Source organism: Giraffa tippelskirchi, chromosome 9 (genome assembly GCF_054371585.1).
Source record: "Giraffa tippelskirchi isolate mGirTip1 chromosome 9, T2T-mGirTip1v1.2.pri, whole genome shotgun sequence".
In the NCBI taxonomy this organism is placed as follows: domain Eukaryota; kingdom Metazoa; phylum Chordata; class Mammalia; order Artiodactyla; family Giraffidae; genus Giraffa; species Giraffa tippelskirchi.
In genome coordinates, this window is record NC_137283.1 from 63,335,423 (window position 1) to 63,362,614 (window position 27,192).

The following is a 27,192-nucleotide window of genomic DNA, read 5'->3' on the forward strand; positions in this document are numbered from 1 at the left end:
GACCGGGTCCTTCCCTCCTGGGTTAGATGGACTCCTGGGTATTTCCTCCTAGTGTAAGTCATTGTCAATGGGGTTGATACTTTCCTTCTCATTCTAAGAGTTTGTGGTGAGCATTGGAAATGCAAACGATTTTCCCCCCTTCCTCTCTGTCCATCTCTCTGAGCCACCAGGTAGAACAGGCGTAGTCAGGGTCACACGGGGCTCAGGGAGTGCAGCTAGACTGTGTTTCTCAGGCCCTCAGTGCTGGGCATCATTCGGTATACTCTCCATGAACCTTCCTTGGTCTGGTGTCCCTTCAGACCTCTCCCTAGTTTTAATAACCTTGCTTGTGTTCTTTGTCTCTTTGGAGACACATCCTTTATCAGCTGTGTGTTTGCAAGTATTTGTCTGCCAGTGTGTGACGTATCCTTTGCTTTTTCTCGTAAGGTCTTTACCAGAGTGGAGACCTTTGATTTTGCACAGTCCACAGTATTGCCTTTTTGTGCATTGCCTTTCTGTATTGTTTCTGAAGACTCCAAGCTCATGTCTAGCCTCTGCTCGATTTTCTGCTGGATTTGTGAGATGTTTGGCATGGAAAATATGTCTCAGAAAAATTTGAAACGAATTTGGTGTAAGGTGTCAAGTTTCCATCCTCATTCATGTCATCCCCTCTGGTTTTCAATTCATCGCTCCTGAACTCCTTTGGAGACCTTGTGGGAAGTTTGGTTGCCTTTCAGTTTGAATTTCTGCTCTTGAATAGATTCACCCAGTTCTGCCAGCAGGGACACGGTAAAGGGTGAGTGAGGGGCAGCCTGCCCTCCCAGCACTGACCACACTGTGTGGTGAGTGTTGCTCTCCCCTCTGGGAGCCCCAGGCCACAGGCATCCCAGTGAGTAGCCAGCTCTGTTCGCAGCTGAAAGGAGTTAGTCTCTCAGGAGCCTCTGTGAGGTTGCCTTTGGGTCTCCCAGGGTGGGAGTTTACAGTGACAGGACCCATTGCACTGCAAGTGAAGTGAGAACCCATATGACATCCGCCACTGCTCCTAAAGAGATGCACCTGAGGCCCCTTGAAGGTCCCGCACAGAGAGCTCTTTAGTGGACATGCTGGAAACTCTGTTTCCTCGTGGGCTGCCCAGGGCAGGCTCTCACCAGTCCAGACACAGACCATGGTGATGACCGGCTCTGCTCTCTCCAAAGGGTTTTCATTGGTGTGTACCCTCATCTGAGCAGTCAGGCCATGTGTACTGCCTCTCCTTGCAACTTCTAGGCCAGGGCTCCTAGGCTAGAACTCTCAGGTCTAACTTGCAGAACTAGGCTACACGGGCCAAGTGCATTGCCTGTCCTCGCAACTTCACAGCTCTCTTCTCTTCTTTACTGCACATTGATTTTCAAGAGTGTGTTTGGGCCACAAGGATGTTGGGTCTTTCTCTAGCCTTATCTCATGAAGTTGAGACAACCTCATTGTTTCTGGTTGTTCCTGTGCTCTGTTTTTCCCATTCTCTTTCCTGGCTTCTTTTGGTGACTTTGTTTGTGCCTGAGGAAGAGCTCAGCATTTCTCTTCTGCCTGAGACATCACACAACAGTAATGCCCACCTGGAGATTAGTTGCCAAAAGGGCCTCGTTTTGCAGATGACATCTTGAAATCACCTGCACTGCCGTTTCTGATACACAAAGGCTGCCCTAAAGGAAATAAAAAACAAGTCCCAAGTCTAGTCTTAAAATATGTGGGCTGTCTAATGAAACCACCTTTTCTATGATTTCATTGATAGGCATTAACTGGAGACATCCAGAATATGGGAAGACACTGAGATATGAGAGAATTAAAGGTTGTCAGGGGCAAGGGAGGAACAGGGAGTGCTTGAAGTGAATACAGGATTTGCAGGGGGTGAGGGAGGGTTGGTTGTGGAGAATGAAAGAGTCCCAAACTAGAAAGTGGTGATGGTTGCAGAGGATTGTGAAGGTCCTTAATGCTCCAGAAGTGTACCACCTAACATCAATTTTATTGATTAAAAATGTAAGGAAAAAATACACCAATCTGTGACAAACAAAATATAAATCAAGAAAATAAAATACAGAAAACCTGAATGAAAAGAAGCTCAGGGGAAGCGAATTCAATCTCCACTGGGTAGAAAGTGAGTTGATGGCATCCACGGGTGGCAGAGAGGGATGGAGGATGCAAAGCCAAACCCTCCCCTGGACACGGTGTTTCCAGAAATGGAAATTTGGAAAGGGCTCTGGGTCTCTGTCCAGAGCAGGGGTCCATTCTCCTTGCAGAGGTGGGTCAATCATCGTGGGCATCTGGGTCTTGGGCAGAAGCCAGGGCAGGCTCTCCCTTCAGAGGTGTTCTCTTATCCCCTGACTCAGGTTCTCCTGCCAAAATCCGAGCACGGGCAGGCAGAAGCGAACATGGAGGTGGAGGTGGAGGTTCTACCCCGGGGATTGGAGCATTGGTGCCTGGGCCTGAGGGTCCTGCTTGCACAGAGATCTCATCCTCCCAGTGTGCTGGCCAATACCCAGTTGGCCTGGTGTCTATGGGAAGGCATGTCTCAGGTCTCGATCTCCTCTCAGTGGATCCCTGAGTCCTGGACATGTAGCAACCACCTCTGTAGAGACAGGGCTGGGAAGTGGAGCCTGGTTGAACCTGGGGGCTGGTGCTGGAGCTGTGAGAGAAGAAAAGGTTACCCACAGGCCTGCCTTTGCCCTTTGCCTCTCTGGAGACAATTCTACCCTGAGCTTTTGAGACAATTCTCAGTTTAGGAAGTCACAATAGGATGTCGTCCTGCCTGCAGTCCACCAAGCAGAAGGTCGGAGGCCAGCCTTTGCTCCAGGTCCAGCACCAGCTTTGGGGGACTCCTCCTGTGTAGCTCAGGACTCCTTCCCCACACACTCACATGCACCAGCACCTCCTCACCTCTGTGCTCACCGTGCTGGGCTCCTGGTCCTCCTGCTGCCTCAGAGGCAGAGGTTCTCAGTGCTCTGGGTCGGACCCGGGTGTGCTGAGCTCCGTGGCAGCCTGAGACTGGGCCGCCGGGTGTGTCTTGGGTGGTGAAGGGGCAGCAGGCCTTCCCTGCTTCCTCTTCATTCCCAGTTGGGCTGAACCCTCTGTGGGCTCGCTCACCTGGAGGCGGCACTAGGCCTCAAGGGCGGGGGGTGGTGCTCCGACCCCTCCCTCGGGGAGGTGGATGGGGTGTCCCTCTCATCGGCCATATCCAGTGGGAAGCTCTGCAATGACAGTGACCATCAGCCAGCCCTGCTTGGAGTTTTCTGAGCTGGGCCTGGTCAGTATGGCTGTTGCTTCTGCCTACTCAAACTTTTGCTCCCAGAACCAACAGAGACGTGTGTCTGCTCAGACACCTACCCGGGAGAATGGAGACCCACCTGAGGGTGTGAGGTCAGCCTGGGCGGCTGGTGTTGCCTGCCCTGTCCTCATCCCACCCAGCCTGCTTTCCCCTGGGATGTGGATACAACCGGCCCACAGACTTCTGACCCCACATCCGCCTCGGTTTGCTTGAGGCAGACACACCCCAAGAAACCCCCATCCACACACACAGGCAAAGGACCGAGTGTTTCCGGGTGGCATGGGAGAGGTGGCCTGGCCCGGCCTGGGGCTCCCTGTGTTACCTTTCTGTTTCTCTGGGCAAAGGGCCAGAGGCCTCTCGGCGGGGGCCCTGAGCCAGCGTCCACAGGGTTCCCACACACTCTGCCTGTGAGCTCTCCTGAGGCCCCGGCCTCTGGGCAGGGCCAAACAGCAGAACATCTTGGCAGCAAGTGATCTGGCTGGGGCTCCTCTCCACTCTGGAGGCCTGGATACCTGTGTTCCGGGTTCTGTTGTTTTATGTTGCCAGGAAGTGACATCATTTCCTGGGGTTTGTGCTGAGGTCCCTTCCCCAAAGCTCCCCAAGAAATCTCTTGGTTTCTGACTGCTGAACCCCCCCGAGGCCATGTGCAGGCACAGAGACGCCCACACAGCCCACCCTACATCCTTGGGGAGCCCTGGATGCAGCCAGGGCCTGAGCTCGGAGGACCCCGCTGCTCTCAGACCAGACCCCTTTTTCTCATAAGTCATGTGGCCCTGGACAAGCATATGCCCCTCAGGGTTTCCCCAGTCTCTCCATCTGCAGAGTGTGGATCACTCTCCCATCTGCCTCCTAGGTCTGTCGGCCTATGATCACCTCCGTGCCTTTCAACCTTGGGCTGATATGTCTCGGAGCTTGTGCACTGAGACTTCCAAAAGAAGAATTCGATATAGGGCTGACATACCACCGAATGGGGCAGAACATGGCCTGGATGGGTTCTGGACCTAGGAAAAGGCAGTCGTCTCGCCTTCCTGATATTTCAAGATCCCACCCCACCCCCACACTGTGGGAGATCTTGAGGTAAGATTCAGACCTCTCCCCTCCAATATAGAACAACCTTCGTCACCCTCCCGTTCCACTGAGATTCTGGCTCAAGTGTCCCACCTCAGTCTCTAGGGGAGATCAAGGCTTCCCCTATGGTGCCTCCCAGGCTTCTCTCTTTTACTCTCATCCCCTTGGGTCATTTCCCCCCTTGCAGGGTGAATGGGCCTCTCATTGTTTCAAACCTTGAGATTGATTCATGCAAATTCTGTGAAATCTTATCATTTATTTCCTCTCTCCTTTTTCAGTCTCTCTCTCTAGATGTGTCTGTTTCTTATCCTTTCTAAATTCAGTCTATTAATTTTTCCCTCTCTCTCTGTCTCTCTTGTGTATGCATGCCTATGAATATATGTATGCATGTCTATTGTTAGCCTAGGTTTAAGTTTTAGGTTTTAGTTTTCAGTGAGATAAAGGATTGGGATTGGAGTCGCTGTGAGGGGAAGGGATAGGGGTGATGCTCTTGTTTCTGGTTCACTGAGTGATGTGAGTTCTTAGTCTCTTTTTCATATGAACCCCTCCTCATAGACACCACTTGCAAATAGTCTCTCATATTCAGTTTGCTACCTTTTAATTTGTGAATGCTTAGCTTTTTTTTGTTGCAAAGCTGTTCAATTGCATAGAAGCCCCTGGTGTTCTTTGGTTTTCTGTTTCCCTTACTTGAAGAGACCCATTTTTGCTTCCCACACCAAATGTTAAGGAGCCTAAGGCACATGCTTATTTCAAGGAGTTTCAAACCTCCCTTGTGGCTCATCCGGTAAAGAGTCCACCTGCAAGGCGGGAGACCTGGGTTCGATTCCCGGGTTGGGAAATCCCCTGGAGAAGGGAAAAGCTACCCGCTCCAGTATTCTGGCCTGGAGAATCCAATGGCCTGTATAGTCCATAGGGTTGCAAAAAGTCAGACAAAACTGAGCGACTTTCACTTTCACTCAGAACTTCTAGCTTTGGGTTGACGTGTTTCACTGATTTTGTGGTGCTATGAGAACAAAAGGCAATGTGATTCTTCAGATGCGGCCATCCAGTTTTGCCATGGCCCTTTCTTGAAGAGGCTTTTGTGTTCCCTTTTGCGTATACTCCCCTCCTTTGTAGTGGGTGAATTGACCATAGAAGCTTGGGTTTATTTCTTGGACTCTCAACTCTGTTGTATGGATCTGGATGCGTGTGTATGTTTGTGTGCCCAACACCACACTGTCCAGATGATCCTAGTGTAGCAGTCTAGTTGGCTATCAGGCATCCTGGTAGACCCATATCAGGCCTTCTTTCCTTAGACTGTACAGACAATATAGGCTCCTTTGTGTTTTCATACCCATTTTGGAGTTCCTTGGTTTAGTGCCCTGTGAACATTGCATGGCAACTTGAGAGGAAGAGCACGGACCCTCTGGATTGCCTTCGGGGATGTGACACCATTTTACCAATAGGAATCCTTCCAGCCCATGAGCTCAGCTTATTTTCCATCGGATCATGTGGATATCATCTTCTTTCATCCATCTCTTGCAGTTTTCTGAGACCGGGTCCTTCCCTCCTGGGTTAGATGGACTCCTGGGTATTTCCTCCTAGTGTAAGTCATTGTCAATGGGGTTGATACTTTCCTTCTCATTCTAAGAGTTTGTGGTGAGCATTGGAAATGCAAACGATTTTCCCCCCTTCCTCTCTGTCCATCTCTCTGAGCCACCAGGTAGAACAGGCGTAGTCAGGGTCACACGGGGCTCAGGGAGTGCAGCTAGACTGTGTTTCTCAGGCCCTCAGTGCTGGGCATCATTCGGTATACTCTCCATGAACCTTCCTTGGTCTGGTGTCCCTTCAGACCTCTCCCTAGTTTTAATAACCTTGCTTGTGTTCTTTGTCTCTTTGGAGACACATCCTTTATCAGCTGTGTGTTTGCAAGTATTTGTCTGCCAGTGTGTGACGTATCCTTTGCTTTTTCTCGTAAGGTCTTTACCAGAGTGGAGACCTTTGATTTTGCACAGTCCACAGTATTGCCTTTTTGTGCATTGCCTTTCTGTATTGTTTCTGAAGACTCCAAGCTCATGTCTAGCCTCTGCTCGATTTTCTGCTGGATTTGTGAGATGTTTGGCATGGAAAATATGTCTCAGAAAAATTTGAAACGAATTTGGTGTAAGGTGTCAAGTTTCCATCCTCATTCATGTCATCCCCTCTGGTTTTCAATTCATCGCTCCTGAACTCCTTTGGAGACCTTGTGGGAAGTTTGGTTGCCTTTCAGTTTGAATTTCTGCTCTTGAATAGATTCACCCAGTTCTGCCAGCAGGGACACGGTAAAGGGTGAGTGAGGGGCAGCCTGCCCTCCCAGCACTGACCACACTGTGTGGTGAGTGTTGCTCTCCCCTCTGGGAGCCCCAGGCCACAGGCATCCCAGTGAGTAGCCAGCTCTGTTCGCAGCTGAAAGGAGTTAGTCTCTCAGGAGCCTCTGTGAGGTTGCCTTTGGGTCTCCCAGGGTGGGAGTTTACAGTGACAGGACCCATTGCACTGCAAGTGAAGTGAGAACCCATATGACATCCGCCACTGCTCCTAAAGAGATGCACCTGAGGCCCCTTGAAGGTCCCGCACAGAGAGCTCTTTAGTGGACATGCTGGAAACTCTGTTTCCTCGTGGGCTGCCCAGGGCAGGCTCTCACCAGTCCAGACACAGACCACGGTGATGACCGGCTCTGCTCTCTCCAAAGGGTTTTCATTGGTGTGTACCCTCATCTGAGCAGTCAGGCCATGTGTACTGCCTCTCCTTGCAACTTCTAGGCCAGGGCTCCTAGGCTAGAACTCTCGGGTCTAACTTGTAGAACTAGGCTACACTGGCCAAGTGCATTGCCTGTCCTCGCAACTTCACAGCTTTCTTCTCTTCTTTACTGCACATTGATTTTCAAGAGTGTGTTTGGGCCACAAGGATGTTGGGTCTTTCTCTAGCCTTATCTCATGAAGTTGAGACAACCTCATTGTTTCTGGTTGTTCCTGTGCTCTGTTTTTCCCATTCTCTTTCCTGGCTTCTTTTTGTGACTTTGTTTGTGCCTGAGGAAGAGCTCAGCATTTCTCTTCTGCCTGAGACATCACACAACAGTGATGCCCACCTGGAGATTAGTTGCCAAAAGGGCCTCATTTTGCAGATGACATCTTGAAATCACCTGCACTGCCGTTTCTGATACACAAAGGCCGCCCTAAAGGAAATAAAAAACAAGTCCCAAGTCTAGTCTTAAAATATGTGGGCTGTCTAATGAAACCACCTTTTCTATGATTTCATTGATAGGCATTAACTGGAGACATCCAGAATATGGGAAGACACTGAGATATGAGAGAATTAAAGGTTGTCAGGGGCAAGGGAGGAACAGGGAGTGCTTGAGGTGAATACAGGATTTGCAGGGGGTGAGGGAGGGTTGGTTGTGGAGAATGAAAGAGTCCCAAACTAGAAAGTGGTGATGGTTGCAGAGGATTGTGAAGGTCCTTAATGCTCCAGAAGGGTACCACCTAACATCAATTTTATTGATTAAAAATGCGAGGGAAAAATACACAAATCTGTGACAAACAAAATAGAAATCAAGAAAATAAAATACAGAAAAACGGAATGAAAAGAAGCTCAGGGGAAGCGAATTCAATCTCCACTGGGTAGAAAGTGAGTTGATGGCATCCACGGGTGGCAGAGAGGGATGGAGGATGCAAAGGCAAACCCTCCCCTGGACACGGTGTTTCCAGAAATGGAAATTTGGAAAGGGCTCTGGGTCTCTGTCCAGAGCAGGGGTCCATTCTCCTTGCAGAGGTGGGTCAATCATCGTGGGCATCTGGGTCTTGGGCAGAAGCCAGGGCAGGCTCTCCCTTCAGAGGTGTTCTCTTATCCCCGGACTCAGGTTCTCCTGCCAAAATCCGAGCACGGGCAGGCAGAAGCGAACATGTAGGTGGAGGTGGAGGTGGAGGTTCTCCCCCGGGGATTGGAGCATTGGTGCCTGGGCCTGAAGGTCCTGCTTGCACAGAGATCTGATCTTCCCAGTGTGCTGGCCAATACCCAGTTGGCCTGGTGTCTATGGGAAGGCATGTCTCAGGTCTCGATCTCCTCTCAGTGGATCCCTGAGTCCTGGACATGTAGCAACCACCTCTGTAGAGACAGGGCTGGGAAGTGGAGCCTGGTTGAACCTGGGGGCTGGTGCTGGAGCTGTGAGAGAAGAAAAGGTTACCCACAGGCCTGCCTTTGCCCTTTGCCTCTCTGGAGACAATTCTACCCTGAGCTTTTGAGACAATTCTCAGTGTAGGAAGTCACAATAGGATGTCGTCCTGCCTGCAGTCCACCAAGCAGAAGGGCTGAGGCCAGCTTTGCTCCAGGTCCAGCACCAGCTTTGGGGGACTCGTCCTGTGTAGCTCAGGACTCCTTCCCCACACACTCACATGCACCAGCACCTCCTCACCTCTGTGCTCACCGTGCTGGGCTCCTGGTCCTCCTGCTGCCTCAGAGGCAGAGGTTCTCAGTGCTCTGGGTCGGACCCGGGTGTGCTGAGCTCCGTGGCAGCCTGAGACTGGGCCGCCGGGTGTGTCTTGGGTGGTGAAGGGGCAGCAGGCCTTCCCTGCTTCCTCTTCATTCCCAGTTGGGCTGAACCCTCTGTGGGCTCGCTCACCTGGAGGCTGCACTAGGCCTCAAGGGCGGGGGGTGGTGCTCCGACCCCTCCCTCGGGGAGGTGGATGGGGTGTCCCTCTCATCGGCCATATCCAGTGGGAAGTTCTGCAATGACAGTGACCATCAGCCAGCCCTGCTTGGAGTGTTCTGAGCTGGGCCTGGTCAGTATGGCTGTTGCTTCTGCCTACTCAAACTTTTGCTCCCAGAACGAACAGAGACGTGTGTCTGCTCAGATACCTACCCGGGAGAATGGAGACCCACCTGAGGGTGTGAGGTCAGCCTGGGCGGCTGCTGTTGCCTGCCCTGTCCTCATCCCACCCAGCCTGCTCTCCCCTGGGATGTGGATACAACCGGCCCACAGACTTCTGACCCCACATCCGCCTCGGTTTGCTTGAGGCAGACACACCCCAAGAAACCCCCATCCACACACACAGGCAAAGGACCGAGTGTTTCCGGGTGGCATGGGAGAGGTGGCCTGGCCCGGCCTGGGGCTCCCTGCGTTACCTTTCTGTTTCTCTGGGCAAAGGGCCAGAGGCCTCTCGGCGGGGGCCCTGAGCCAGCGTCCACAGGGTTCCCACACACTCTGCCTGTGAGCTCTCCTGAGGCCCCGGCCTCTGGGCAGGGGCAAACAGCAGAACATCTTGGCAGCAAGTGATCTGGCTGGGGTTCCTCTCCACTCTGAAGGCCTGGATACCTGTGTTCCGTGTTCTGTTGTTTTATGTTGCCAGGAAGTGACATCATTTCCTGGGGTTTGTGCTGAGGTCCCTTCCCCAAAGCTCCCCAGGAAATCTCTTGGTTTCTGACTGCTGAACCCCCCCCCCCCGAGGCCATGTGCAGGCACAGAGACGCCCACACAGCCCACCCTACATCCTTGGGTAGCCCTGGATGCAGCCAGGGCCTGAGCTCGGAGGACCCCGCTGCTCTCAGACCAGACCCCTTTTTCTCATAAGTGATGTGGCCCTGGACAAGCATATGCCCCTCAGGGTTTCCCCAGTCTCTCCATCTGCAGAGTGTGGATCACTCTCCCATCTGCCTCCTAGGTCTGTCGGCCTATGATCACCTCCGTGCCTTTCAACCTTGGGCTGATATGTCTCGGAGCTTGTGCACTGAGACTTCCAAAAGAAGAATTCGATATAGGGCTGACATACCACCGAATGGGGCAGAACATGGCCTGGATGGGTTCTGGACCTAGGAAAAGGCAGTCGTCTCGCCTTCCTGATATTTCAAGATCCCACCCCACCCCCACACTGTGGGAGATCTTGAGGTAAGATTCAGACCTCTAACCTCCAATATAGAACAACCTTCATCACCCTCCTGTTCCACTGAGATTCTGGCTCAAGTGTCCCACCTCAGTCTCTAGGGGAGATCAAGGCTTCCCCTATGATGCCTCCCAGGCTTCTCTCTTTTACTCTCATCCCCTTGGGTCATTTCCCCCCTTGCAGGGTGAATGGGCCTCTCATTGTTTCAAACCTTGAGATTGATTCATGCAAATTCTGTGAAATCTTATCATTTATTTCCTCTCTCCTTTTTCAGTCTCTCTCTCTAGATGTGTCTGTTTCTTATCCTTTCTAAATTCAGTCTATGAATTTTTCCCTCTCTCTCTGTCTCTCTTGTGTATGCATGCCTATGAATATATGTATGCATGTCTATTGTTAGCCTAGGTTTAAGTTTTAGGTTTTAGTTTTCAGTGAGATAAAGGATTGGGATTGGAGTCGCTGTGAGGGGAAGGGATAGGGGTGATGCTCTTGTTTCTGGTTCACTGAGTGATGTGAGTTCTTAGTCTCTTTTTCATATGAACCCCTCCTCATAGACACCACTTGCAAATAGTCTCTCATATTCAGTTTGCTACCTTTTAATTTGTGAATGCTTAGCTTTTTTTTGTTGCAAAGCTGTTCAATTGCATAGAAGCCCCTGGTGTTCTTTGGTTTTCTGTTTCCCTTACTTGAAGAGACCCATTTTTGCTTCCCACACCAAATGTTAAGGAGCCTAAGGCACATGCTTATTTCAAGGAGTTTCAAACCTCCCTTGTGGCTCATCCGGTAAAGAGTCCACCTGCAAGGCGGGAGACCTGGGTTCGATTCCCGGGTTGGGAAATCCCCTGGAGAAGGGAAAAGCTACCCGCTCCAGTATTCTGGCCTGGAGAATCCAGTGGCCTGTATAGTCCATAGGGTTGCAAAAAGTCAGACAAAACTGAGCGACTTTCACTTTCACTCAGAACTTCTAGCTTTGGGTTGACGTGTTTCACTGATTTTGTGGTGCTATGAGAACAAAAGGCAATGTGATTCTTCAGATGCAGCCATCCAGTTTTGCCATGGCCCTTTGTTGAAGAGGCTTTTGTGTTCCCTTTTGCATATACTCCCCTCCTTTGTAGTGGGTGAATTGACCATAGAAGCTTGGGTTTATTTCTTGGACTCTCAACTCTGTTGTATGGATCTGGATGCGTGTGTATGTTTGTGTGCCCAACACCACACTGTCCAGATGATCCTAGTGTAGCAGTCTAGTTGGCTATCAGGCATCCTGGTAGACCCATATCAGGCCTTCTTTCCTTAGACTGTACAGACAATATAGGCTCCTTTGTGTTTTCATACCCATTTTGGAGTTCCTTGGTTTAGTGCCCTGTGAACATTGCATGGCAACTTGAGAGGAAGAGCACGGACCCTCTGGATTGCCTTCGGGGATGTGACACCATTTTACCAATAGGAATCCTTCCAGCCCATGAGCTCAGCTTATTTTCCATCGGATCATGTGGATATCATCTTCTTTCATCCATCTCTTGCAGTTTTCTGAGACCGGGTCCTTCCCTCCTGGGTTAGATGGACTCCTGGGTATTTCCTCCTAGTGTAAGTCATTGTCAATGGGGTTGATACTTTCCTTCTCATTCTAAGAGTTTGTGGTGAGCATTGGAAATGCAAACGATTTTCCCCCCTTCCTCTCTGTCCATCTCTCTGAGCCACCAGGTAGAACAGGCGTAGTCAGGGTCACACGGGGCTCAGGGAGTGCAGCTAGACTGTGTTTCTCAGGCCCTCAGTGCTGGGCATCATTCGGTATACTCTCCATGAACCTTCCTTGGTCTGGTGTCCCTTCAGCCCTCGCCCTAGTTTTAACAACCTTGCTTGTGTTCTTTGTCTCTTTGGAGACACATCCGTTATCAGCTGTGTGTTTGCAAGTATTTGTCTGCCAGTGTGTGACGTATCCTTTGCTTTTTCTCGTAAGGTCTTTACCAGAGTGGAGACCTTTGATTTTGCACAGTCCACAGTATTGCCTTTTTGTGCATTGCCTTTCTGTATTGTTTCTGAAGACTCCAAGCTCATGTCTAGCCTCTGCTCGATTTTCTGCTGGATTTGTGAGATGTTTGGCATGGAAAATATGTCTCAGAAAAATTTGAAACGAATTTGGTGTAAGGTGTCAAGTTTCCATCCTCATTCATGTCATCCCCTCTGGTTTTCAATTCATCGCTCCTGATCTCCTTTGGAGACCTTGTGGGAAGTTTGGTTGCCTTTCAGTTTGAATTTCTGCTCTTGAATAGATTCACCCAGTTCTGCCAGCAGGGACACGGTAAAGGGTGAGTGAGGGGCAGCCTGCCCTCCCAGCACTGACCACACTGTGTGGTGAGTGTTGCTCTCCCCTCTGGGAGCCCCAGGCCACAGGCATCCCAGTGAGTAGCCAGCTCTGTTCGCAGCTGAAAGGAGTTAGTCTCTCAGGAGCCTCTGTGAGGTTGCCTTTGGGTCTCCCAGGGTGGGAGTTTACAGTGACAGGACCCATTGCACTGCAAGTGAAGTGAGAACCCATATGACATCCGCCACTGCTCCTAAAGAGATGCACCTGAGGCCCCTTGAAGGTCCTGCACAGAGAGCTCTTTAGTGGACATGCTGGAAACTCTGTTTCCTCGTGGGCTGCCCAGGGCAGGCTCTCAGCAGTCCAGACACAGACCACGGTGATGACTGGCTCTGCTCTCTCCAAAGGGTTTTCATTGGTGTGTACCCTCATCTGAGCAGTCAGGCCATGTGTACTGCCTCTCCTTGCAACTTCTAGGCCAGGGCTCCTAGGCTAGAACTCTCGGGTCTAACTTGTAGAACTAGGCTACACTGGCCAAGTGCATTGCCTGTCCTCGCAACTTCACAGCTTTCTTCTCTTCTTTACTGCACATTGATTTTCAAGAGTGTGTTTGGGCCACAAGGATGTTGGGTCTTTCTCTAGCCTTATCTCAAGAAGTTGAGACAACCTCATTGTTTCTGGTTGTTCCTGTGCTCTGTTTTTCCCATTCTCTTTCCTGGCTTCTTTTTGTGACTTTGTTTGTGCCTGAGGAAGAGCTCAGCATTTCTCTTCTGCCTGAGACATCACACAACAGTGATGCCCACCTGGAGATTAGTTGCCAAAAGGGCCTCGTTTTGCAGATGACATCTTGAAATCACCTGCACTGCCGTTTCTGATACACAAAGGCCGCCCTAAAGGAAATAAAAAACAAGTCCCAAGTCTAGTCTTAAAATATGTGGGCTGTCTAATGAAACCACCTTTTCTATGATTTCATTGATAGGCATTAACTGGAGACATCCAGAATATGGGAAGACACTGAGATATGAGAGAATTAAAGGTTGTCAGGGGCAAGGGAGGAACAGGGAGTGCTTGAGGTGAATACAGGATTTGCAGGGGGTGAGGGAGGGTTGGTTGTGGAGAATGAAAGAGTCCCAAACTAGAAAGTGGTGATGGTTGCAGAGGATTGTGAAGGTCCTTAATGCTCCAGAAGGGTACCACCTAACATCAATTTTATTGATTAAAAATGCGAGGGAAAAATACACAAATCTGTGACAAACAAAATAGAAATCAAGAAAATAAAATACAGAAAAACTGAATGAAAAGAAGCTCAGGGGAAGCGAATTCAATCTCCACTGGGTAGAAAGTGAGTTGATGGCATCCACGGGTGGCAGAGAGGGATGGAGGATGCAAAGGCAAACCCTCCCCTGGACACGGTGTTTCCAGAAATGGAAATTTGGAAAGGGCTCTGGGTCTCTGTCCAGAGCAGGGGTCCATTCTCCTTGCAGAGGTGGGTCAATCATCGTGGGCATCTGGGTCTTGGGCAGAAGCCAGGGCAGGCTCTCCCTTCAGAGGTGTTCTCTTATCCCCGGACTCAGGTTCTCCTGCCAAAATCCGAGCACGGGCAGGCAGAAGCGAACATGTAGGTGGAGGTGGAGGTGGAGGTTCTCCCCCGGGGATTGGAGCATTGGTGCCTGGGCCTGAAGGTCCTGCTTGCACAGAGATCTGATCTTCCCAGTGTGCTGGCCAATACCCAGTTGGCCTGGTGTCTATGGGAAGGCATGTCTCAGGTCTCGATCTCCTCTCAGTGGATCCCTGAGTCCTGGACATGTAGCAACCACCTCTGTAGAGACAGGGCTGGGAAGTGGAGCCTGGTTGAACCTGGGGGCTGGTGCTGGAGCTGTGAGAGAAGAAAAGGTTACCCACAGGCCTGCCTTTGCCCTTTGCCTCTCTGGAGACAATTCTACCCTGAGCTTTTGAGACAATTCTCAGTGTAGGAAGTCACAATAGGATGTCGTCCTGCCTGCAGTCCACCAAGCAGAAGGGCTGAGGCCAGCTTTGCTCCAGGTCCAGCACCAGCTTTGGGGGACTCGTCCTGTGTAGCTCAGGACTCCTTCCCCACACACTCACATGCACCAGCACCTCCTCACCTCTGTGCTCACCGTGCTGGGCTCCTGGTCCTCCTGCTGCCTCAGAGGCAGAGGTTCTCAGTGCTCTGGGTCGGACCCGGGTGTGCTGAGCTCCGTGGCAGCCTGAGACTGGGCCGCCGGGTGTGTCTTGGGTGGTGAAGGGGCAGCAGGCCTTCCCTGCTTCCTCTTCATTCCCAGTTGGGCTGAACCCTCTGTGGGCTCGCTCACCTGGAGGCTGCACTAGGCCTCAAGGGCGGGGGGTGGTGCTCCGACCCCTCCCTCGGGGAGGTGGATGGGGTGTCCCTCTCATCGGCCATATCCAGTGGGAAGTTCTGCAATGACAGTGACCATCAGCCAGCCCTGCTTGGAGTGTTCTGAGCTGGGCCTGGTCAGTATGGCTGTTGCTTCTGCCTACTCAAACTTTTGCTCCCAGAACGAACAGAGACGTGTGTCTGCTCAGATACCTACCCGGGAGAATGGAGACCCACCTGAGGGTGTGAGGTCAGCCTGGGCGGCTGCTGTTGCCTGCCCTGTCCTCATCCCACCCAGCCTGCTCTCCCCTGGGATGTGGATACAACCGGCCCACAGACTTCTGACCCCACATCCGCCTCGGTTTGCTTGAGGCAGACACACCCCAAGAAACCCCCATCCACACACACAGGCAAAGGACCGAGTGTTTCCGGGTGGCATGGGAGAGGTGGCCTGGCCCGGCCTGGGGCTCCCTGCGTTACCTTTCTGTTTCTCTGGGCAAAGGGCCAGAGGCCTCTCGGCGGGGGCCCTGAGCCAGCGTCCACAGGGTTCCCACACACTCTGCCTGTGAGCTCTCCTGAGGCCCCGGCCTCTGGGCAGGGGCAAACAGCAGAACATCTTGGCAGCAAGTGATCTGGCTGGGGTTCCTCTCCACTCTGAAGGCCTGGATACCTGTGTTCCGTGTTCTGTTGTTTTATGTTGCCAGGAAGTGACATCATTTCCTGGGGTTTGTGCTGAGGTCCCTTCCCCAAAGCTCCCCAGGAAATCTCTTGGTTTCTGACTGCTGAACCCCCCCCCCCGAGGCCATGTGCAGGCACAGAGACGCCCACACAGCCCACCCTACATCCTTGGGTAGCCCTGGATGCAGCCAGGGCCTGAGCTCGGAGGACCCCGCTGCTCTCAGACCAGACCCCTTTTTCTCATAAGTGATGTGGCCCTGGACAAGCATATGCCCCTCAGGGTTTCCCCAGTCTCTCCATCTGCAGAGTGTGGATCACTCTCCCATCTGCCTCCTAGGTCTGTCGGCCTATGATCACCTCCGTGCCTTTCAACCTTGGGCTGATATGTCTCGGAGCTTGTGCACTGAGACTTCCAAAAGAAGAATTCAATATAGGGCTGACATACCACCGAATGGGGCAGAACATAGCCTGGATGGGTTCTGGACCTAGGAAAAGGCAGTCGTCTCGCCTTCCTGATATTTCAAGATCCCACCACCACCCCTCCACCCCACACTGTGGGAGATCTTGAGGTAAGATTCAGACCTCTCCCCTCCAATATAGAACAACTTTCGTCACCCTCCTGTTCCACTGAGATTCTGGCTCAAGCGTCCCACCTCAGTCTCTAGGGGAGATCAAGGCTTCCCCTATGATGCCTCCCAGGCTTCTCTCTTTTACTCTCATCCCCTTGGGTCATTTCCCCCCTTGCAGTGTGAATGGGCCTCTCATTGTTTCAAACCTTGAGATGGATTCATGCAAATTCTGTGAAATCTTATCATTTCCTCTCTCCTTTTTCAGTCTCTCTCTCTAGATGTGTCTGTTTCTTATCCTTTCTAAATTCAGTCTATGAATTTTCCCCTCTCTCTCTGTCTCTCTTGTGTATGCATGCCTATGAATATATGTATGCATGTCTATTGTTAGCCTAGGTTTAAGTTTTAGGTTTTAGTTTTCAGTGAGATAAAGGATTGGGATTGGAGTTGCTGTGAGGGGAAGGGATAGGGCTGATGCTCTTGTTTCTGGTTCACTGAGTGATGTGAGTTCTTAGTCTCTTTTTCATATGAACCCCTCCTCATAGACACCACTTGCAAATAGTCTCTCATATTCAGGTTGCTACCTTTTAATTTGTGAATGATTAGCTTTTTTTTGTTGCAAAGCTGTTCAATTGCATAGAAGCCCCTGGTGTTCTTTGGTTTCCTGTTTCCCTTACTTGAAGAGACCCATTTTTGCTTCCCACACCAAATGTTAAGGAGCCTAAGGCACATGCTTATTTCAAGGAGTTTCAAACCTCCCTTGTGGCTCATCCGCTAAAGAGTCCACCTGCAAGGCGGGAGACCTGGGTTCGATTCCCGGGTCGGGAAATCCCCTGGAGAAGGGAAAAGCTACCCGCTCCAGTATTCTGGCCTGGAGAATCCCATGGCCTGTATAGTCCATGGGGTTGCAAAAAGTCAGACAAAACTGAGCGACTTTCACTTTCACTCAGAACTTCTAGCTTTGGGTTGACGTGTTTCACTGATTTTGTGGTGCTATGAGAACAAAAGGCAATGTGATTCTTCAGATGCAGCCATCCAGTTTTGCCATGGCCCTTTCTTGAAGAGGCTTTTGTGTTCCCATTTGCATATTCTCCCCTCCTTTGTAGTAGGTGAATTGACCATAGAAGCTTGGGTTTATTTCTTGGACTCTCATCTCTGTTGTATGGATCTGGATGCGTGTGTATGTTTGTGTGCCCAACACCACACTGTCCAGATGATCCTAGTGTAGCAGTCTAGTTGGCTATCAGGCATCCTGGTAGACCCATATCAGGCCTTCTTTCCTTAGACTGTACAGACAATATAGGCTCCTTTGTGTTTTCATACCCATTTTGGAGTTCCTTGGTTTAGTGCCCTGAGAACATTGCTTGGCAACTTGAGAGGAAGAGCACGGACCCTCTGGATTGCCTTCGGGGATGTGACATCATTTTACCAATAGGAATCCTTCCAATCCATGAGCTCAGCTTATTTTCCATCGGATCATGTGGATATCATCTTCTTTCATCCATCTCTTGCAGTTTTCTGAGACCGGGTCCTTCCCTCCTGGGTTAGATGGACTCCTGGGTATTTCCTCCTAGTGTATGTCATTGTCAATGGGGTTGATACTTACCTTCTCATTCTAAGAGTTTGTGGTGAGCATTGGAAATGCAAACGATTTTCCCCCCTTCCTCTCTGTCCATCTCTCTGAGCCACCAGGTAGAACAGGCGTAGTCAGGGTCACACGGGGCTCAGGGAGTGCAGCTAGACTGTGTTTCTCAGGCCCTCAGTGCTGGGCATCATTCGGTATACTCTCCATGAACCTTCCTTGGTCTGGTGTCCCTTCAGACCTCTCCCTAGTTTTAATAACCTTGCTTGTGTTCTTTGTCTCTTTGGAGACACATCCTTTATCAGCTGTGTGTTTACAAGTATTTGTCTGCCAGTGTGTGACGTATCCTTTGCTTTTTTTCGTAAGGTCTTTACCAGAGTGGAGACCTTTGATTTTGCACAGTCCACAGTATTGCCTTTTTGTGCATTGCCTTTCTGTATTGTTTCTGAAGACTCCAAGCTCATGTCTAGCCTCTGCTCGATTTTCTGCTGGGTTTGTGAGATGTTTGGCATGGAAAATATGTCTCAGAAAAATTTGAAACGAATTTGGTGTAAGGTGTCAAGTTTCCATCCTCATTCATGTCATCCCCTCTGGTTTTCAATTCATCGCTCCTGAACTCCTTTGGAGACCTTGTGGGAAGTTTGGTTGCCTTTCAGTTTGAATTTCTGCTCTTGAATAGATTCACCCAGTTCTGCCAGCAGGGACACGGTAAAGGGTGAGTGAGGGGCAGCCTGCCCTCCCAGCACTGACCACACTGTGTGGTGAGTGTTGCTCTTCCCCTCTGGGAGCCCCAGGCCACAGGCATCCCAGTGAGTAGCCAGCTCTGTTCGCAGCTGAAAGGAGTTAGTCTCTCAGGAGCCTCTGTGAGGTTGCCTTTGGGTCTCCCAGGGTGGGAGTTTACAGTGACAGGACCCATTGCACTGCAAGTGAAGTGAGAACCCATATGACATCCGCCACTGCTCCTAAAGAGATGCACCTGAGGCCCCTTGAAGGTCCTGCACAGAGAGCTCTTTAGTGGACATGCTGGAAACTCTGTTTCCTCGTGGGCTGCCCAGGGCAGGCTCTCACCAGTCCAGACACAGACCACGGTGATGACCGGCTCTGCTCTCTCCAAAGGGTTTTCATTGGTGTGTATCCTCATCTGAGCAGTCAGGCCATGTGTACTGCCTCTCCTTGCAACTTCTAGGCCAGGGCTCCTAGGCTAGAACTCTCGGGTCTAACTTGTAGAACTAGGCTACACTGGCCAAGTGCATTGCCTGTCCTCGCAACTTCACAGCTCTCTTCTCTTCTTTACTGCACATTGATTTTCAAGAGTGTGTTTGGGCCACAAGGACGTTGGGTCTTTCTCTAGCCTTATCTCATGAAGTTGAGACAACCTCATTGTTTCTGGTTGTTCCTGTGCTCTGTTTTTCCCATTCTCTTTCCTGGCTTCTTTTGGTGACTTTGTTTGTGCCTGAGGAAGAGCTCAGCATTTCTCTTCTGCCTGAGACATCACACAACAGTGATGCCCACCTGGAGATTAGTTGCCAAAAGGGCCTCATTTTGCAGATGACATCTTGAAATCACCTGCACTGCCGTTTCTGATACACAAAGGCCGCCCTAAAGGAAATAAAAAACAAGTCCCAAGTCTAGTCTTAAAATATGTGGGCTGTCTAATGAAACCACCTTTTCTATGATTTCATTGATAGGCATTAACTGGAGACATCCAGAATATGGGAAGACACTGAGATATGAGAGAATTAAAGGTTGTCAGGGGCAAGGGAGGAACAGGGAGTGCTTGAGGTGAATACAGGATTTGCAGGGGGTGAGGGAGGGTTGGTTGTGGAGAATGAAAGAGTCCCAAACTAGAAAGTGGTGATGGTTGCAGAGGATTGTGAAGGTCCTTAATGCTCCAGAAGGGTACCACCTAACATCAATTTTATTGATTAAAAATGCGAGGGAAAAATACACAAATCTGTGACAAACAAAATAGAAATCAAGAAAATAAAATACAGAAAAACGGAATGAAAAGAAGCTCAGGGGAAGCGAATTCAATCTCCACTGGGTAGAAAGTGAGTTGATGGCATCCACGGGTGGCAGAGAGGGATGGAGGATGCAAAGGCAAACCCTCCCCTGGACACGGTGTTTCCAGAAATGGAAATTTGGAAAGGGCTCTGGGTCTCTGTCCAGAGCAGGGGTCCATTCTCCTTGCAGAGGTGGGTCAATCATCGTGGGCATCTGGGTCTTGGGCAGAAGCCAGGGCAGGCTCTCCCTTCAGAGGTGTTCTCTTATCCCCGGACTCAGGTTCTCCTGCCAAAATCCGAGCACGGGCAGGCAGAAGCGAACATGTAGGTGGAGGTGGAGGTGGAGGTTCTCCCCCGGGGATTGGAGCATTGGTGCCTGGGCCTGAAGGTCCTGCTTGCACAGAGATCTGATCTTCCCAGTGTGCTGGCCAATACCCAGTTGGCCTGGTGTCTATGGGAAGGCATGTCTCAGGTCTCGATCTCCTCTCAGTGGATCCCTGAGTCCTGGACATGTAGCAACCACCTCTGTAGAGACAGGGCTGGGAAGTGGAGCCTGGTTGAACCTGGGGGCTGGTGCTGGAGCTGTGAGAGAAGAAAAGGTTACCCACAGGCCTGCCTTTGCCCTTTGCCTCTCTGGAGACAATTCTACCCTGAGCTTTTGAGACAATTCTCAGTGTAGGAAGTCACAATAGGATGTCGTCCTGCCTGCAGTCCACCAAGCAGAAGGGCTGAGGCCAGCTTTGCTCCAGGTCCAGCACCAGCTTTGGGGGACTCCTCCTGTGTAGCTCAGGACTCCTTCCCCACACACTCACATGCACCAGCACCTCCTCACCTCTGTGCTCACCGTGCTGGGCTCCTGGTCCTCCTGCTGCCTCAGAGGCAGAGGTTCTCAGTGCTCTGGGTCGGACCCGGGTGTGCTGAGCTCCGTGGCAGCCTGAGACTGGGCCGCCGGGTGTGTCTTGGGTGGTGAAGGGGCAGCAGGCCTTCCCTGCTTCCTCTTCATTCCCAGTTGGGCTGAACCCTCTGTGGGCTCGCTCACCTGGAGGCTGCACTAGGCCTCAAGGGCGGGGGGTGGTGCTCCGACCCCTCCCTCGGGGAGGTGGATGGGGTGTCCCTCTCATCGGCCATATCCAGTGGGAAGTTCTGCAATGACAGTGACCATCAGCCAGCCCTGCTTGGAGTGTTCTGAGCTGGGCCTGGTCAGTATGGCTGTTGCTTCTGCCTACTCAAACTTTTGCTCCCAGAACGAACAGAGACGTGTGTCTGCTCAGATACCTACCCGGGAGAATGGAGACCCACCTGAGGGTGTGAGGTCAGCCTGGGCGGCTGCTGTTGCCTGCCCTGTCCTCATCCCACCCAGCCTGCTTTCCCCTGGGATGTGGATACAACCGGCCCACAGACTTCTGACCCCACATCCGCCTCGGTTTGCTTGAGGCAGACACACCCCAAGAAACCCCCATCCACACACACAGGCAAAGGACCGAGTGTTTCCGGGTGGCATGGGAGAGGTGGCCTGGCCCGGCCTGGGGCTCCCTGCGTTACCTTTCTGTTTCTCTGGGCAAAGGGCCAGAGGCCTCTCGGCGGGGGCCCTGAGCCAGCGTCCACAGGGTTCCCACACACTCTGCCTGTGAGCTCTCCTGAGGCCCCGGCCTCTGGGCAGGGGCAAACAGCAGAACATCTTGGCAGCAAGTGATCTGGCTGGGGTTCCTCTCCACTCTGAAGGCCTGGATACCTGTGTTCCGTGTTCTGTTGTTTTATGTTGCCAGGAAGTGACATCATTTCCTGGGGTTTGTGCTGAGGTCCCTTCCCCAAAGCTCCCCAGGAAATCTCTTGGTTTCTGACTGCTGAACCCCCCCCCCCCGAGGCCATGTGCAGGCACAGAGACGCCCACACAGCCCACCCTACATCCTTGGGTAGCCCTGGATGCAGCCAGGGCCTGAGCTCGGAGGACCCCGCTGCTCTCAGACCAGACCCCTTTTTCTCATAAGTGATGTGGCCCTGGACAAGCATATGCCCCTCAGGGTTTCCCCAGTCTCTCCATCTGCAGAGTGTGGATCACTCTCCCATCTGCCTCCTAGGTCTGTCGGCCTATGATCACCTCCGTGCCTTTCAACCTTGGGCTGATATGTCTCGGAGCTTGTGCACTGAGACTTCCAAAAGAAGAATTCAATATAGGGCTGACATACCACCGAATGGGGCAGAACATAGCCTGGATGGGTTCTGGACCTAGGAAAAGGCAGTCGTCTCGCCTTCCTGATATTTCAAGATCCCACCACCACCCCTCCACCCCACACTGTGGGAGATCTTGAGGTAAGATTCAGACCTCTCCCCTCCAATATAGAACAACTTTCGTCACCCTCCTGTTCCACTGAGATTCTGGCTCAAGCGTCCCACCTCAGTCTCTAGGGGAGATCAAGGCTTCCCCTATGATGCCTCCCAGGCTTCTCTCTTTTACTCTCATCCCCTTGGGTCATTTCCCCCCTTGCAGTGTGAATGGGCCTCTCATTGTTTCAAACCTTGAGATGGATTCATGCAAATTCTGTGAAATCTTATCATTTCCTCTCTCCTTTTTCAGTCTCTCTCTCTAGATGTGTCTGTTTCTTATCCTTTCTAAATTCAGTCTATGAATTTTCCCCTCTCTCTCTGTCTCTCCTGTGTATGCATGCCTATGAATATATGTATGCATGTCTATTGTTAGCCTAGGTTTAAGTTTTAGGTTTTAGTTTTCAGTGAGATAAAGGATTGGGATTGGAGTTGCTGTGAGGGGAAGGGATAGGGCTGATGCTCTTGTTTCTGGTTCACTGAGTGATGTGAGTTCTTAGTCTCTTTTTCATATGAACCCCTCCTCATAGACACCACTTGCAAATAGTCTCTCATATTCAGGTTGCTACCTTTTAATTTGTGAATGATTAGCTTTTTTTTGTTGCAAAGCTGTTCAATTGCATAGAAGCCCCTGGTGTTCTTTGGTTTCCTGTTTCCCTTACTTGAAGAGACCCATTTTTGCTTCCCACACCAAATGTTAAGGAGCCTAAGGCACATGCTTATTTCAAGGAGTTTCAAACCTCCCTTGTGGCTCATCCGCTAAAGAGTCCACCTGCAAGGCGGGAGACCTGGGTTCGATTCCCGGGTCGGGAAATCCCCTGGAGAAGGGAAAAGCTACCCGCTCCAGTATTCTGGCCTGGAGAATCCCATGGCCTGTATAGTCCATGGGGTTGCAAAAAGTCAGACAAAACTGAGCGACTTTCACTTTCACTCAGAACTTCTAGCTTTGGGTTGACGTGTTTCACTGATTTTGTGGTGCTATGAGAACAAAAGGCAATGTGATTCTTCAGATGCAGCCATCCAGTTTTGCCATGGCCCTTTCTTGAAGAGGCTTTTGTGTTCCCATTTGCATATTCTCCCCTCCTTTGTAGTAGGTGAATTGACCATAGAAGCTTGGGTTTATTTCTTGGACTCTCATCTCTGTTGTATGGATCTGGATGCGTGTGTATGTTTGTGTGCCCAACACCACACTGTCCAGATGATCCTAGTGTAGCAGTCTAGTTGGCTATCAGGCATCCTGGTAGACCCATATCAGGCCTTCTTTCCTTAGACTGTACAGACAATATAGGCTCCTTTGTGTTTTCATACCCATTTTGGAGTTCCTTGGTTTAGTGCCCTGAGAACATTGCTTGGCAACTTGAGAGGAAGAGCACGGACCCTCTGGATTGCCTTCGGGGATGTGACATCATTTTACCAATAGGAATCCTTCCAATCCATGAGCTCAGCTTATTTTCCATCGGATCATGTGGATATCATCTTCTTTCATCCATCTCTTGCAGTTTTCTGAGACCGGGTCCTTCCCTCCTGGGTTAGATGGACTCCTGGGTATTTCCTCCTAGTGTATGTCATTGTCAATGGGGTTGATACTTACCTTCTCATTCTAAGAGTTTGTGGTGAGCATTGGAAATGCAAACGATGTTCCCCCCTTCCTCTCTGTCCATCTCTCTGAGCCACCAGGTAGAACAGGCGTAGTCAGGGTCACACGGGGCTCAGGGAGTGCAGCTAGACTGTGTTTCTCAGGCCCTCAGTGCTGGGCATCATTCGGTATACTCTCCATGAACCTTCCTTGGTCTGGTGTCCCTTCAGACCTCTCCCTAGTTTTAATAACCTTGCTTGTGTTCTTTGTCTCTTTGGAGACACATCCTTTATCAGCTGTGTGTTTACAAGTATTTGTCTGCCAGTGTGTGACGTATCCTTTGCTTTTTTTCGTAAGGTCTTTACCAGAGTGGAGACCTTTGATTTTGCACAGTCCACAGTATTGCCTTTTTGTGCATTGCCTTTCTGTATTGTTTCTGAAGACTCCAAGCTCATGTCTAGCCTCTGCTCGATTTTCTGCTGGGTTTGTGAGATGTTTGGCATGGAAAATATGTCTCAGAAAAATTTGAAACGAATTTGGTGTAAGGTGTCAAGTTTCCATCCTCATTCATGTCATCCCCTCTGGTTTTCAATTCATCGCTCCTGAACTCCTTTGGAGACCTTGTGGGAAGTTTGGTTGCCTTTCAGTTTGAATTTCTGCTCTTGAATAGATTCACCCAGTTCTGCCAGCAGGGACACGGTAAAGGGTGAGTGAGGGGCAGCCTGCCCTCCCAGCACTGACCACACTGTGTGGTGAGTGTTGCTCTTCCCCTCTGGGAGCCCCAGGCCACAGGCATCCCAGTGAGTAGCCAGCTCTGTTCGCAGCTGAAAGGAGTTAGTCTCTCAGGAGCCTCTGTGAGGTTGCCTTTGGGTCTCCCAGGGTGGGAGTTTACAGTGACAGGACCCATTGCACTGCAAGTGAAGTGAGAACCCATATGACATCCGCCACTGCTCCTAAAGAGATGCACCTGAGGCCCCTTGAAGGTCCTGCACAGAGAGCTCTTTAGTGGACATGCTGGAAACTCTGTTTCCTCGTGGGCTGCCCAGGGCAGGCTCTCACCAGTCCAGACACAGACCACGGTGATGACCGGCTCTGCTCTCTCCAAAGGGTTTTCATTGGTGTGTATCCTCATCTGAGCAGTCAGGCCATGTGTACTGCCTCTCCTTGCAACTTCTAGGCCAGGGCTCCTAGGCTAGAACTCTCGGGTCTAACTTGTAGAACTAGGCTACACTGGCCAAGTGCATTGCCTGTCCTCGCAACTTCACAGCTCTCTTCTCTTCTTTACTGCACATTGATTTTCAAGAGTGTGTTTGGGCCACAAGGACGTTGGGTCTTTCTCTAGCCTTATCTCATGAAGTTGAGACAACCTCATTGTTTCTGGTTGTTCCTGTGCTCTGTTTTTCCCATTCTCTTTCCTGGCTTCTTTTGGTGACTTTGTTTGTGCCTGAGGAAGAGCTCAGCATTTCTCTTCTGCCTGAGACATCACACAACAGTGATGCCCACCTGGAGATTAGTTGCCAAAAGGGCCTCATTTTGCAGATGACATCTTGAAATCACCTGCACTGCCGTTTCTGATACACAAAGGCCGCCCTAAAGGAAATAAAAAACAAGTCCCAAGTCTAGTCTTAAAATATGTGGGCTGTCTAATGAAACCACCTTTTCTATGATTTCATTGATAGGCATTAACTGGAGACATCCAGAATATGGGAAGACACTGAGATATGAGAGAATTAAAGGTTGTCAGGGGCAAGGGAGGAACAGGGAGTGCTTGAGGTGAATACAGGATTTGCAGGGGGTGAGGGAGGGTTGGTTGTGGAGAATGAAAGAGTCCCAAACTAGAAAGTGGTGATGGTTGCAGAGGATTGTGAAGGTCCTTAATGCTCCAGAAGGGTACCACCTAACATCAATTTTATTGATTAAAAATGCGAGGGAAAAATACACAAATCTGTGACAAACAAAATAGAAATCAAGAAAATAAAATACAGAAAAACGGAATGAAAAGAAGCTCAGGGGAAGCGAATTCAATCTCCACTGGGTAGAAAGTGAGTTGATGGCATCCACGGGTGGCAGAGAGGGATGGAGGATGCAAAGGCAAACCCTCCCCTGGACACGGTGTTTCCAGAAATGGAAATTTGGAAAGGGCTCTGGGTCTCTGTCCAGAGCAGGGGTCCATTCTCCTTGCAGAGGTGGGTCAATCATCGTGGGCATCTGGGTCTTGGGCAGAAGCCAGGGCAGGCTCTCCCTTCAGAGGTGTTCTCTTATCCCCGGACTCAGGTTCTCCTGCCAAAATCCGAGCACGGGCAGGCAGAAGCGAACATGTAGGTGGAGGTGGAGGTGGAGGTTCTCCCCCGGGGATTGGAGCATTGGTGCCTGGGCCTGAAGGTCCTGCTTGCACAGAGATCTGATCTTCCCAGTGTGCTGGCCAATACCCAGTTGGCCTGGTGTCTATGGGAAGGCATGTCTCAGGTCTCGATCTCCTCTCAGTGGATCCCTGAGTCCTGGACATGTAGCAACCACCTCTGTAGAGACAGGGCTGGGAAGTGGAGCCTGGTTGAACCTGGGGGCTGGTGCTGGAGCTGTGAGAGAAGAAAAGGTTACCCACAGGCCTGCCTTTGCCCTTTGCCTCTCTGGAGACAATTCTACCCTGAGCTTTTGAGACAATTCTCAGTGTAGGAAGTCACAATAGGATGTCGTCCTGCCTGCAGTCCACCAAGCAGAAGGGCTGAGGCCAGCTTTGCTCCAGGTCCAGCACCAGCTTTGGGGGACTCGTCCTGTGTAGCTCAGGACTCCTTCCCCACACACTCACATGCACCAGCACCTCCTCACCTCTGTGCTCACCGTGCTGGGCTCCTGGTCCTCCTGCTGCCTCAGAGGCAGAGGTTCTCAGTGCTCTGGGTCGGACCCGGGTGTGCTGAGCTCCGTGGCAGCCTGAGACTGGGCCGCCGGGTGTGTCTTGGGTGGTGAAGGGGCAGCAGGCCTTCCCTGCTTCCTCTTCATTCCCAGTTGGGCTGAACCCTCTGTGGGCTCGCTCACCTGGAGGCTGCACTAGGCCTCAAGGGCGGGGGGTGGTGCTCCGACCCCTCCCTCGGGGAGGTGGATGGGGTGTCCCTCTCATCGGCCATATCCAGTGGGAAGTTCTGCAATGACAGTGACCATCAGCCAGCCCTGCTTGGAGTGTTCTGAGCTGGGCCTGGTCAGTATGGCTGTTGCTTCTGCCTACTCAAACTTTTGCTCCCAGAACGAACAGAGACGTGTGTCTGCTCAGATACCTACCCGGGAGAATGGAGACCCACCTGAGGGTGTGAGGTCAGCCTGGGCGGCTGCTGTTGCCTGCCCTGTCCTCATCCCACCCAGCCTGCTCTCCCCTGGGATGTGGATACAACCGGCCCACAGACTTCTGACCCCACATCCGCCTCGGTTTGCTTGAGGCAGACACACCCCAAGAAACCCCCATCCACACACACAGGCAAAGGACCGAGTGTTTCCGGGTGGCATGGGAGAGGTGGCCTGGCCCGGCCTGGGGCTCCCTGCGTTACCTTTCTGTTTCTCTGGGCAAAGGGCCAGAGGCCTCTCGGCG